The 12,988-nt window shown below is 38.0% G+C and overlaps 1 long non-coding RNA gene across 1 annotated transcript; it reads right to left on the bottom strand.

Annotated features, from left to right (window-relative positions):
- Nucleotides 1-8,435: 8,435 nt before the first annotated feature.
- On the bottom strand, nucleotides 8,436-11,483 carry LOC310731638. The gene is made up of 4 exons (XR_014535263.1): nucleotides 11,333-11,483; nucleotides 11,131-11,243; nucleotides 8,985-9,074; nucleotides 8,436-8,851 (listed from the first exon to the last, which is right to left on the bottom strand). It is a non-coding gene; the product is annotated as an uncharacterized lncRNA (long non-coding RNA).
- Between the last annotated feature and the right edge of the window lie 1,505 nt (nucleotides 11,484-12,988).

Genomic DNA, 12,988 nt, shown 5'->3' with positions numbered 1-12,988 from the left:
TTTAAATGTAGGCCTATTAAAAATATTTTGCACAATTTATAAATTCCTTATGGATATTTTAGGAAATGATTTTGACACACGTAGGCTATTAAGTGTATTTTGGATTTTGATTTAATTATTTTGATTATTTTAATTATATTGATTTTTCAAGTTCATTTGTAAAGCTCGTTTCACATGCGCGGGTGATTTTAGTTTGGCTTTCTCTGGCAGCGCGCAAACATAGCCTAAATGCCTTGCCCTTGTGGAAGATAAAATTAGCTCTTCGTACCTTTTACAACAACATGAAGATATCAGAGAAAGAGATTGGTGGTCTCTTTCCTGCTCGTGTTCCACATCCCTCTCAAAGCGCAGAGCGGTAGGCTATAACGCGTCTTTGTGTGGAAATATAAAACTGTTTTTTTTTTTTTTTTTTTTTTTTTTATTAAATGGATTCAACTTTATTATATTATGTAAGTTACCAGTATTTACTGATATTTATTTCAATGCGTTACAGGCTTTAGTGTGCTGTTTCTTTGGGTTTTTCTTTTATTTATTTCAAAACAACCCCCCAACCACCGCAACACCGCCGGTATTTGGTCCATTACCACCGCGGTGGTAAAAAAAGAAAGTGCCATCGTCACAGCCCTATGTATTTATTTTTTTAAATGTATTCTAAATAGGCCCATAGGCTCACAGGTTTTTTGTCCAAAACCCCCCTGGTATGGGGTGCATTACTGTCTGAGATATGGGCAGCTTTCACATCCGGAAAGGCACCAGGTCAGCATTAGAGCTGAAATGTAAATACAAATTTTAGAGCAACAATCCAGAAAACAATTTTTAGGGAAGGCTTTGCATATTTTAGCAAGACAATGTTTAACTGAATACCGAATCTATTACAACAACATGGCTTCGTAGTATAAGAGCCCAGGTGCTCACCTTCCCTGCCTGTAATCCAGACCTTTTACTATTAAAAAACCTCTGGCACATCATGAAATGAAAAATATGACAAAGAAGACCCAGGACTGTCGAGCAGCTAGAAGTAGCTAGAGTATCAAGCATTGTTAACATTCCTCCTCCAAAACTCCTGCGAATGGTCTTCTCAGTTCCCAGACATACTGTATATATCACTGTTGTTAAAAGAAGATGCAACACAGTGGTAAACATGACCATGTCTAAACCATGTTCCAACTATCTAATTTTCATTTACATTTCACACAGCGTCCCAACTTTTCTTTGTACTGATCACAAGAAAATTAGAACACGAAAATACCAAGAGATGAAATTCAATGCATAATAAGCAGTTTTTTCCTCTCCATTTTATTCATTACCATTACCTACAGTAGGTTCCCCAAGCACCTTGGCAGCTATGTTCAGCTTTTACTAGGCTTCTAGGTTCCTGCTCAGTCATACGTTTCACTATTTTGCAATACCAGAGGATATTGTGAGCATAAAACCTAGTCTACATATCATTAATAGAGGTCTTTCATAAAAAGGTTAGAAACAAATTTGAATTTCATGTACAATTTGGTACACAGTGACAGTCAGTACATTTCCCAAAAACAATAATTTCTCCTACTGCAGCAATCAGTTTTGGCTCATAACTGTAGTTCCAAAAAACATATATTGTCTTCTCTAAAAGTTTTCAGCTTTTGTCATGTTTTAGATTTTTTTTAGTTGTCTCTGTACAACTTTGGACTTAATATCAAAAAAGTCAAATGTGGATCTGATCTTTCTTGATAGTTATATATATAGTGCTGGTGACAACCCTGTTGTACTCTGGTAGATCTTGTCCCTCAGTAGTGTCACCTTTGCTTTTTTGCCATGCCCTCTTTAAAATTCTGAATAGCCCACTCTAGGGAAGTGTTTAATGAAGGTTGTTGTAAGCTATTCTTTCTCAAAAACATTTTAAACTCTTTGCTTATGAAACATGTTCGAATTTGTGTCTTTTGTGACAGGAAAAGCCTCTATTTATTTTCAAATGAGAATCAAACAGAACCTTAATTTTTTTTTTTCCCCATTGGAGATTCAAGCCACTCCTATTCATTTGATGGCGCTTGAGCAGGTAGTTTCTGGAATTGTTGACACGGCTCACACGGCTGCATTTTGTCTACCCTAGTCACCACATACAACGTACAACCATGCCAGACAGTTCATCTGGGTTATAGCAGAATATGTCTTGTACAACTCTCCTAGCAATTTTTTCCTTCCATGTGACACTCATAGCAAACCTCTTTTTAAAATAAGGAAGAAACTGTTGGGAAAAAAAATAATGCTCTAGGCAGTCCATTTCCAAAATTGAGTCTGTGCTGCATATTAGGACCTCATCCTGATTTTCATTAAGAAAAGAACATTTACCTCTTTTTCTTGTTTGTCTAGACAGAAGCTCATGATTTGATTAGTTGTCCACTCATGTCAAAATGTTCACAATTCAAATTTTTGCCATATATATATATATATATATATATATATATATATATATATATATATATATATATATATATATATATATATATATATATATATATATATATATATATATATTTATGTCCAGGGTGAAAGGTTTAACTATTCTCAAAACATAATTTTGTGCACATGTTAAAGTGAATGCTTCATCAAATTCTTTACGTATTTCATCCTTTTTATTCACCTTTGAAGTTTGGAAGGGCAATTGCCTTTTCCGCTTGCATGCGTCTACTTTGACCCTCTGGTTGTTTTTTGTGTGACAGGTTTCTGTGATGTCATTTGTTTTTCTATGGACGAGGCAAATTTGTAGTCACTTGTTTTATGTTTATTTCCATCAAATCTGTACCATAGACAGAATTATCTCTTTTTTTCCACATCTTTTCTTGAAAATTTTTGTTTTATATAACTAGTGGCCCCTGGTGGTCTAGTGGTTAGGATGCGGCGCTCTCACCGCTGTGGCCCGGGTTCGATCCCCGGTCAGGGAACCAACCCCAGCCGGTCAAAAGCCCGGATAAATGGGGAGGGTTGCGTTAGGAAGGGCATCCAGCGTAAAGACATGTGCCAAATCAAACATGCGGATGATCTGCTGTGGCGACCCCTAATGGGAGAAGCCGAAAGAAATATAACTTTACATTATTTCCGTGAAGGTTTTACAAGTCCAATACCTTTTTGCTTTTGTTCTCTACGGTTAATTTAACCTAAAACACATTTTCAAGTGTCTGTTTGTTTGTTTCCAGTCAAACATTTATCCCTTATCAATTGTTCTAAAATGTTCCCAAAGTTTTAATCAAATGGCAAAGCTTTGCTACACACTTTGTTAGGGTCTCTGTGGGTTTTCTGGTTCTTGAGTCAAAATTAAATACATGTACTATTTCACTGGGCTGTGAATTAAAATCTTTCTCAGCATTTCAGATAGTCGCTGGTAGGTCTTGCTCTGTAAGCATGTGATCCTATGGCAGTTATGAGTAAAGTTCTTTCTTTAATCTTCATCTTTGTCATGAAAAAAAATGTTTTATTAATACAAAAGTTTACTTTTTAATGTTTAGTAATGCAAAACAGTACTCTTCCCAATTATAAGATTTTGCTTGAAATGATTGTAATTTTTTACTTTCTCTCTCTCTCTTTCTTTGCAGGTTAATTCTGTCTCTTTGGTTCAGCCCCCAGGAGCTCGCTCTTTATCTTACAAAATCCAATGCTGCCATCTTATATTCATAATCACTACAGTGTCCTTATCTTCCAAAATTTGGTGTGATGGAGCATACAATCACCCCTACATTGTATTTTAGCCATTTTAGAATAAGGCTTTATTTTTTACATACATGGGCAATTTCTCTTGTCATTAACAACAAAAAGAACAGGTGAGAACTCATTAACATACAATATCCAGTGATGCCAACTAAGCACTTTAAAGAATGACTACAATTAACACTAGGTTTTCCTCAGGAAACCACAGCTAGTCAGCTCTGATCCTCCTGTTCTATCGGATTGTTTTATTTGACAGGCAACGGATCTTTCTGCATGTTGTTCTTTTTTATTTTAATAATTTATTGATTAGAAATAAAACGTTGTTGTTATGGAATGACATCAAATGTATTATTCATTTAATACTGATTAAGTCACAGCACTACAGAAGCGCATTGCATTCACAAAGAAAAAAAAAATAATTCACAAAAAGGATCTCATATTTATGACTTACTATCTCATAATTATAACTTAGTATCTCATCATTATGGGATAAGCTGTTCCTGATTGGGTAAGAAGACATAATAACTGGAGATGTCTAAGCCCAGATAAAGACTTCCTGTATACCTCACATACTCATATCGTAAAGATCATATAGACACTGAACAGATAACAGGAATGTGTTTAGAGAACCAGTGTGAGAACCATCTTAACACTAACATATGCAGTCATCAAGTTAAACCATATTATAGCTTCTACATCTCGATTGTTGCACAATGAGGTGCTTCCGAGCAGAAAATGCATTAACGTCTAAAACGTTACTGCGTTTATGCGCTAAAACGCTCCCCTGCCACAGACTGCCCCAACCTATCCCATAACTATGAGATACTAAGTCATAATGATGAGATGAGTCATAATTATGAGATAATAAGTTATAATTATGAGATCCTGTTTGTGAATTTTTTTTTCTTTTGTGAATGCAATGCACTTCCGTACACACAGATGCTTAGCTAGTTAAAAATGTCAGTACCAAGACTGTTTGCTCTGTATTTTCTATTCTGATTTGTTTGAAGTCGCATTGTCTGCCTGTCTATTGGTTTGGATTTTTTGCTATTCTTTTATCTGTCTGAGAGAAAAGTGAAGACGTGGCTTAGGACACTTTTTAGTCCGCTGATTGGGGCTGACTAGGGCTCAGAGGCGCTTTAGAACAGCGTCGTTCTTGGTCCGAGCCGATCGGTGCCACAACCAGGCCGAGGGAAGCCGAGATCCCGTCCTGCCTGTACAGGTGGGTGCTTGGGAACCTTGGCTCTAGCAGGCCGCGAGACTGGGTACTCGCAGGCATGATCACTGCTGTAGCTCTCGCCGCTGTAGCTGCCGTCTCTGCTTCCTACAAGGAAAAATAAACAGAAACCTTTCGTTAGTCTGGAGCCAGACATTCTCCAACTTGCTAACCTTCGTGGCTCCTTTTATACTCCACTCGGCCGTCGTCAGAACACCAAGGTAAACCTTCAAACCCAAGCCATTTCTGACAGCTCCCAAATGTCATGTGTCATCACGTTGATCCAGCGCAACAAGGCATACTTTTAGAAGTTCTCAGCCAATGTGTCACAATGTAATTGATTTCTGCTACAGAGTGTTATTTTTGTTATGTCTCTAGCAGTGGTCAACCAATATTTGTCTTACCAAGCTTTCAAGTTACCAGCCTAGATATGGTATTTAGGCATTCTCTCTGTCCTGACAACAAAACAGTCTCCTGCAACAGGAAAATGTATTGAACAAAACACTGTAGCCGGCCTCCACATCACCATCAAACTGCTGCATATTCTAAAAAGCTTTCAAGCCATCGAGAAAGGTCCAATAGGTAATGGAGTCATCACCCACTACAGCAAAACCACTCGCACGCCAGATCAGGACTCTTCACCATGAGTTTAACATGCATGTTGTCAACTTCTATTATTAGCTCCAAAGTATGGAATTCTGTCAGTGGTTCATCTCTGTTTATCTGACCTTATCCGGTAAACCGGAGTTACCACCATTACCATAGCTCCACCTTTGGTTGATTCTTTTTAAACTGTGGTAAAAGCTGTACTTGCTTGGATTTGGAGACCCTTGCAGTCCTCAGCTGAGCAGAATTTTGGTGTGAGGGCAATGGGGACGTAGCAGTCACACTTGCGCCTGAAGAATAATGGCAGGGGCCCAATCGTAATATTTATTGATCACAAGAAACGTATCTACTGTATGTTTATCAAAGTGACTTATTTTAACAATTTATATAGCATCTGCATTTATGCTGCATCTAGATCAAATTTCTAAGGAGTTCATTCCTCATTAAAGGCACAAAACTAATGATGGGGTAATGTCAAGTGAAAAAATACGTACAGTTTCCCTCTTATGTTAATATTAAATCTACATTCAACCAAGATCATAATTTTTGAATCATTATCTTGCTGTAGTATGCACCTCTAGCCAACAAGGTATATACCAGAGAGTATTGCACGGCCCTGAAAAAAATACAGGTATAATAATTTTGGTGTGTGTATATATATATATATATATATATATATATATATATATATATATATATATATATATATACGTATATATATATATATATATATATATATATATATATATATATGTATATATATATATACGTATATATATATATATATATATATATATATATATATATATATATATATATATATATATATATATATATATATATATATAGTGAGGAAAATAAGTATTTGAACACCCGGCTATTTTGCAAGTTCTCCCACTTAGAAATCATGGAGGGGTCTGAAATTGTCATCGTAGGTGCATGTCCACTGTGAGAGACATAATAAAAAAAAAATAATCCAGAAATCACAATGTATGATTTTTAACTATTTATTTGTATGATACAGCTGCAAATAAGTATTTGAACACCTGAGAAAGTCAATGTTAATATTTGGTACAGTAGCCTTTGTTTGCAATTACAAAAGGTTAAACGTTTCCTGTAGTTTTTCACCAGGTTTGCACACACTGCAGGAGGGATTTTAGCCCACTCCTCCACACAGATCTTCTCTAGATCAGTCAGGTTTCTGGCCTGTCGCTGAGAAAGACGGAGTTTGAGCTCCCTCCAAAGATTCTCTATTGGGTTTAGGTCTGGAGACTGGCTAGGCCACGTCAGAACCTTGATATGCTTCTTACAGAGCCATTCCTTGGTTATCCTGGCTGTGTGCTTCAGGTCATTGTCATGTTGGAAGACCCAGCCTCGACCCATCTTCAATGCTCTAACTGAGGGAAGGAGGTTGTTCCCCAAAATCTCGCAATACATGGCCCTGGTCATCCTCTCCTTAATACAGTGCAGTCGCCCTGTCACATGTGCAGAAAAACACCCCCAAAGCATGATGCTACCACCCCCATGCTTCACAGTAGGGATGGTGTTCTTGGGATGGTACTCATCATTCTTGTTCCTCCAAACACATTTAGTGGAATTATGACCCAAAAGTTCTATTTTGGTCTCATCTGACCACATGACTTCCCCCATGACCCCTCTGGATCATCCAAATGGTCATTGGCAAACTTAAGACGTGCCTGGACATGTGCTGGTTTAAATAGGGGAACCTTCCGTGCCATGCATGATTTCAAACCATGACGTCTTAGTGTATTACCAACAGTAACCTTGGAAACGGTGGTCCCAGCTCTTTTCAAGTCATTGACCAGCTCCTCCTGTGTAGTTCTGGGCTTATTTCTCACCTTCCTTAGGATCATTGAGACCCCACGAGGTGAGCTCTTGCATGGAGCCCCAGTCCGAGGGAGATTGACAGTCATGTTTAGCTTCTTCCATTTTCTAATGATTGCTCCAACAGTGGACCTTTTTTCACCAAGCTGCTTGGCAATTTCTCCGTAGCCCTTTCCAGCCTTGTGGAGGTGTACAATTTTGTCTCTAGTGTTTTTGGACAGCTCTTTGGTCTTGGCCATGTTAGTAGTTGGATTCTTACTGATTGTATGGGGTGGACAGGTGTCTTTATGCAGCTAACGACCTCAAACAGGTGCATCTAATTTAGGATAATAAATGTAGTGGAGGTGGACATTTTAAAGGCAGACTAACAGGTCTTTGAGGGTCAGAATTCTATAAATAAAATAAATTAGGAAATAGTTTAAAAATTATATATTGTGATTTCTGGATTTTTTTTTTTAGATTATGTCTCTCACAGTGGACATGCACCTACGATGACAATTTCAGACCCCTCTATGATTTCTAAGTGGGAGAACTTGCAAAATAGCAGGGTGTTTAAATACTTATTTTCCTCACTGTATGTATGTATGCATGTATGTTTTTAACCACAGAAGGTGGGGTAGGGAATTCAAGCATAGTTCAAAAAGGACAAGGACAACTTTTTTATAAGTTCAAGTTTTAAATTGCTTGTATGAAGTATTTATCCCTTGACAGTGTATTACCTGCAGCACAGCACGCTCCCTAATTGGTGATAATTTTAATGTGATCATTAGGGTTATAATCTAGATAGAATAAACAAGTCATGAAGTGGCTACAGAAAAAAATGAATTTGTTTACCGATTTTTACAGATTAGAATTCATAAACAATGTTTCTAATATCTGCAAAAAAAGCTAAAGGAAAAAAAAGTCTGACTTGTCTAATGAGAGCGACGCACTTTTGCAGCAAAAGAGAAAATCTTTTATGATGAGAAATTGCAAATGCAGATTTAGAATTCAGACAATGAGCACACGCAGTGACAAATCAAAACGCTTTAAACACTGCATTCAACAAAAGTGTGTATTTGGTGCCAATCTAATGCAACATCAACAGATCAGCTCTAAAATATAGGACTTTTCAAATGACACTTAAATCATGACACTGGGAATAGAGCTGCCGTCAAGCTGAAGTGACAATTTTGCCCCAAGTACCTGTTAATTTCCAACCGTGCAACAGGACAAGTATGTAAACTAAAAGGTATAAAGTCTTTGGAAAGTTTTTATTTCCCTATTTGCTCTGCATTTATCTGAGACCCAACAAGTACTTCTGAAGCTGTACTGCATGCACAGTAGCTTCTGGGGCATGATAGAGCTGTGGACCTCCCTCGTGTTTTTCAATTGTGAAGATTATCTTTCCACTGAAGAGCGTTGATTCATCTCAAGGTCATACACCAAAGTTTTATCGCAAGTAAATGATCAGACACGGTGGTCCTTCTGCTCCTGGGTCAGCATGGATGAGCTTCTCTGCATCAGATATAGATAACATGTTTTCTAGCTTAGCAATATTTCTAAGGTGAAAAAAGGCTGTTTTTGTAACATGGTTGATACGATTTTGAAAAGACAAGTTGCTGTCTAAAATAACTCCCAGGTCTTCTACCGTTGAAGTAGTAGTTACAGAACATCTGTGTAAATGCAGGTTGAAATGCTGGAGCTTCAGTGTAATGTTTTTTGGGCAGATGAGCAAAATCTGTCAACAGAATTTAATAAAAAGTTATAAGTCATGCAATCTTTTAACTCTAACACAGTTATCCAAGCTAATTGAGCTGTCTCACCTAGTATTGAGATATATAGCTGGGTATCAGCATATTTTCAAAGGGAAGCATGTACAGTGCCTTGTGAAAGTATTTGGCCCCCTTGAACTTTGCGACCTTTTGCCACATTTCAGGCTTCAAACAAAGATATGAAACTGTAATTTTTTTGTGAAGAAACAACAAGTGGGACACAATCATGAAGTGGAACGAAATTTATTGGATATTTCAAACTTTAACAAATAAAAAACGAAAAAATTGGGCGTGCAAAATTATTCAGCCCGCTTAAGTTAATACTTTGTAGCGCCACCTTTTGCTGCGATTACAGCTGTAAGTCGCTTGGGGTATGTCTCTATCAGTTTTGCACATCGAGAGACTGAAATTTTTGCCCATTCCTCCTTGCAAAACAGCTAATGCTCAGTGAGGTTGGATGGAGAGCATTTGTGAACAGCAGTTTTCAGTTCTTTCCACAGATTCTCGATTGGATTCAGGTCTGGACTTTGACTTGGCCATTCTAACACCTGGATATGTTTATTTGTGAACCATTCCATTGTAGATTTTGCTTTATGTTTTGGATCATTGTCTTGTTGGAAGACAAATCTCCGTCCCAGTCTCAGGTCTTTTGCAGACTCGATCAGGTTTTCTTCCAGAATGGTCCTGTATTTGGCTCCATCCATCTTCCCATCAATTTTAACCATCTTTCCTGTCCCTGCTGAAGAAAAGCAGGCCCAAAACATGATGCTGCCACCACCATGTTTGACAGTGGGGATGGTATGTTCAGGGTGATGAGCTGTGTTGCTTTTACGCCAAACATAACGTTTTGCATTGTTGCCAAAAAGTTCGATTTTGGTTTCATCTGACCAGAGCACCTTCTCCCACATGTTTGGTGTGTCTCCCAGGTGGCTTGTGGCAAACTTTAAACGACACTTTTTATGGATATCTTTAAGAAATGGCTTTCGTCTTGCCACTCTTCCATAAAGGCCAGATTTGTGCAGTATACGACTGATTGTTGTCCTATGGACAGAGTCCCCCCCCCTTAGCTGTAGATCTCTGCAGTTCATCTAGAGTGATCATGGGCCTCAAGGCTGCATCTCTGATCAGTCTTCTCCTTGTATGAGCTGAAAGTTGAGAGGGACGGCCAGGTCTTGGTAGATTTGCAGTGGTCTGATACTCCTTCCATTTCAATATTATCGCTTGCACAGTGCTCCTTGGGATGTTTAAAGCTTGGGAAATCTTTTTGTATCCAAATCCGGCTTTAAACTTCTCCACAACAGTATCTCGGACCTGCCTGGTGTGTTCCTTGTTCTTTATGATGCTCTATGCGCTTTAAACGGACCTCTGAGACTATCACAGTGCAGGTGCATTTATAGGGAGACTTGATTACACACAGGTGGATTCTATTTATCATTAGTCATTTAGGTCAACATTGGATCATTCAGAGATCCTCACTGAACTTCTGGAGAGAGTTTGCTGCACTGAAAATAAAGGGGCTGAATAATTTTGCACGCCCAGTTTTTCAGTTTTTTATTTGTTAAAAAAGTTTGAAATATCCAATAAATTTCGTTCCACTTCATGATTTTGTCCCGCTTGTTGATTCTTCACAAAAAATCTTTACGTTTGAAGCCTGAAATGTGGCAAAAGGTCGCAAAGTTCAAGGGGGCCGAATACTTTCGCAAGGCACTGTATATTGTGAAAAGCAGGGGTCCTAGAACTGAACCTTTGGAACACTATAATTTACTTGCATTAACCTGGATAGCTCTCCATTTAAGTCTACAAAATGGTAAAGATCAGACAGGTAGGATTTAAACCAGCTTAATGCCTGTCCCTGAATGCCTTAATGTAATTTTGTAAGCGATCTAGGAGAAGATCATGATCTATAGTGTCGAATGCAGCACTAAGATCTAGTAAAACTAACAAATGTAGCCTGGTTGGCAACTACACGTTGCCTATTCAAATCACACATGAACATTGCCTAGACTGCTCTTGTACACATACATTAACTTTAGTCTCTCCTCTGTAGGATCAGTGTGACAACATCCTTTTCAACCACAACTTTGGTCTGCCTAACAAGTAGGCACATTGTCAGGCAAATAATGGGGGAACCCACACTGAAAAAAGACAAAAGAAAAGTTAAGATCCCAAAGATTTATTGCATTTCTTACTGAAGTGTTATAATGCAAAGTGATTGCTTACTTACTGTGCTCAATGGGTGAAACAGTCCAAGCTAAGAAAACACCCGAGTTATATACAAAGTAACAAATAAAAGATTGGACAACGAATGAAACAAACAGAGCAAAAAATATACACGCAAACGACGCTATTGGTGCGAGCCACCTGTGACACAACAGAGGCATACTGACTAACTAACCAAACTGACGCTGTGAAGCTCTCCTTTATAGTCCAAGCCCCGCCCCCACGTGGATTAAACCAACCTGACTAATTAGAGAGGTAAGTATAAGAGATATGTACATATTTACAATAACACATACATATCTATATATAAACATAGCAACACCCCCATTAATACGTTTTTTATACTATAAAATAAACGAATGTATACCGAAGTAACAGGAAAACTAATTATGACAGCATTTTATAATTCCCCTTTTCGTCACACAGTGGACTCGTCGGCTTCCGGTTGAGTCGCGCCTGCGCATCGTAAATCTGTCACTAAAAACACGGCCGCTGGGTGGCGCTTGATTTGGCTGAACGTTTGGGGGAAGAGCAACGTGAAAACCCGATTACACAGACGCTGACAAACACCTAAACACAGTTAAGTATTTACAACATAAAACTAAACTATATAAAAACAAGAGACAATAACAAAATATGAATGTGTTTGTTGTGCGCAGTGTGAATTACTGTCAGGGAATTTGTTATTGGATATTGGTTAAATATGATGCTGCATTTGGAGAGAGAATGAGTTACTTTCTGGAAGCTGTAGTTTAGGTTCAATCAGAACTGGTTTTCAGAACTGGTGCAATGGAGTTAACTGCTGTTTTATGTGAATCACCATTAAAAAAAAAAAAAAGAAAATACACAGTTTTTCTAAAGAATCTTTCTCCTGGGATCCCCCCGAATGGGAACAGAGTACGGTGTAGGACAGTTGCCTGTTGATACACAAATTTGTTACCGTGAGGGAGAGTTAGAAATAGACACAGAAGCAGCCTCCTTTGCCCAATACACATCTTTTAAGCATTGCCTCTCTATTTCAGCCTGGAATCTGTACAAATAAAATCCCTATCTGTTCTTGTAGACACCTTCACAATCCCTATCTGGTCCTGTAAACATCATGACCGTGCAATGTGATGTGTATGTTGTCATGAAATGTGCAGTCTGACACTGTGTGTGCAAAGGAAGTAAGTTGCACTGAGAGTTCTGTAACAGTAGATGGCAGCAGAGACCACCCACAGAGAGAGAGAGAGAGAGAGAGAGAGAGAGAGAGAGAGAGAGAGAGAGAGAGAGAGAGAGATGGATGGATGGATGGATGGATGGATAGATAGATAGATGGATAGATATCGATTTTTCAAATGAATTAAATTTATTATTTCTTAGCAAATGGTTTTCTCTCATGGCACATGCTCACATTTGCAACATCAGCAAAAAAAAAAAGAGCAGAAAAACTTTTGCTTCCAGGCTTCAAATTCAAATATTGGCATTGAGGATTACAAACCCGATTCCAAAAAACTTGGGACACTGTACAAATTGTGAATAAAAAAGGAATGCAATAATGCACAAATCTCATAAACTTATATTTTATTTAAAATAGAATATCGCTAAAATATCAAATGTTGAAATGAAAGTGAGAAAGTGAGTGCATAATAGCATCCAATGATTCAGAGAATCTGGAACA

Source organism: Silurus aristotelis (assembly GCF_946808225.1).
Source record: "Silurus aristotelis genome assembly, chromosome: 9".
In the NCBI taxonomy this organism is placed as follows: Eukaryota; Metazoa; Chordata; class Actinopteri; order Siluriformes; family Siluridae; genus Silurus; species Silurus aristotelis.
Note: the sequence above shows the minus strand (reverse complement) of the source record. Positions and strands in the feature narration are given on the sequence as shown.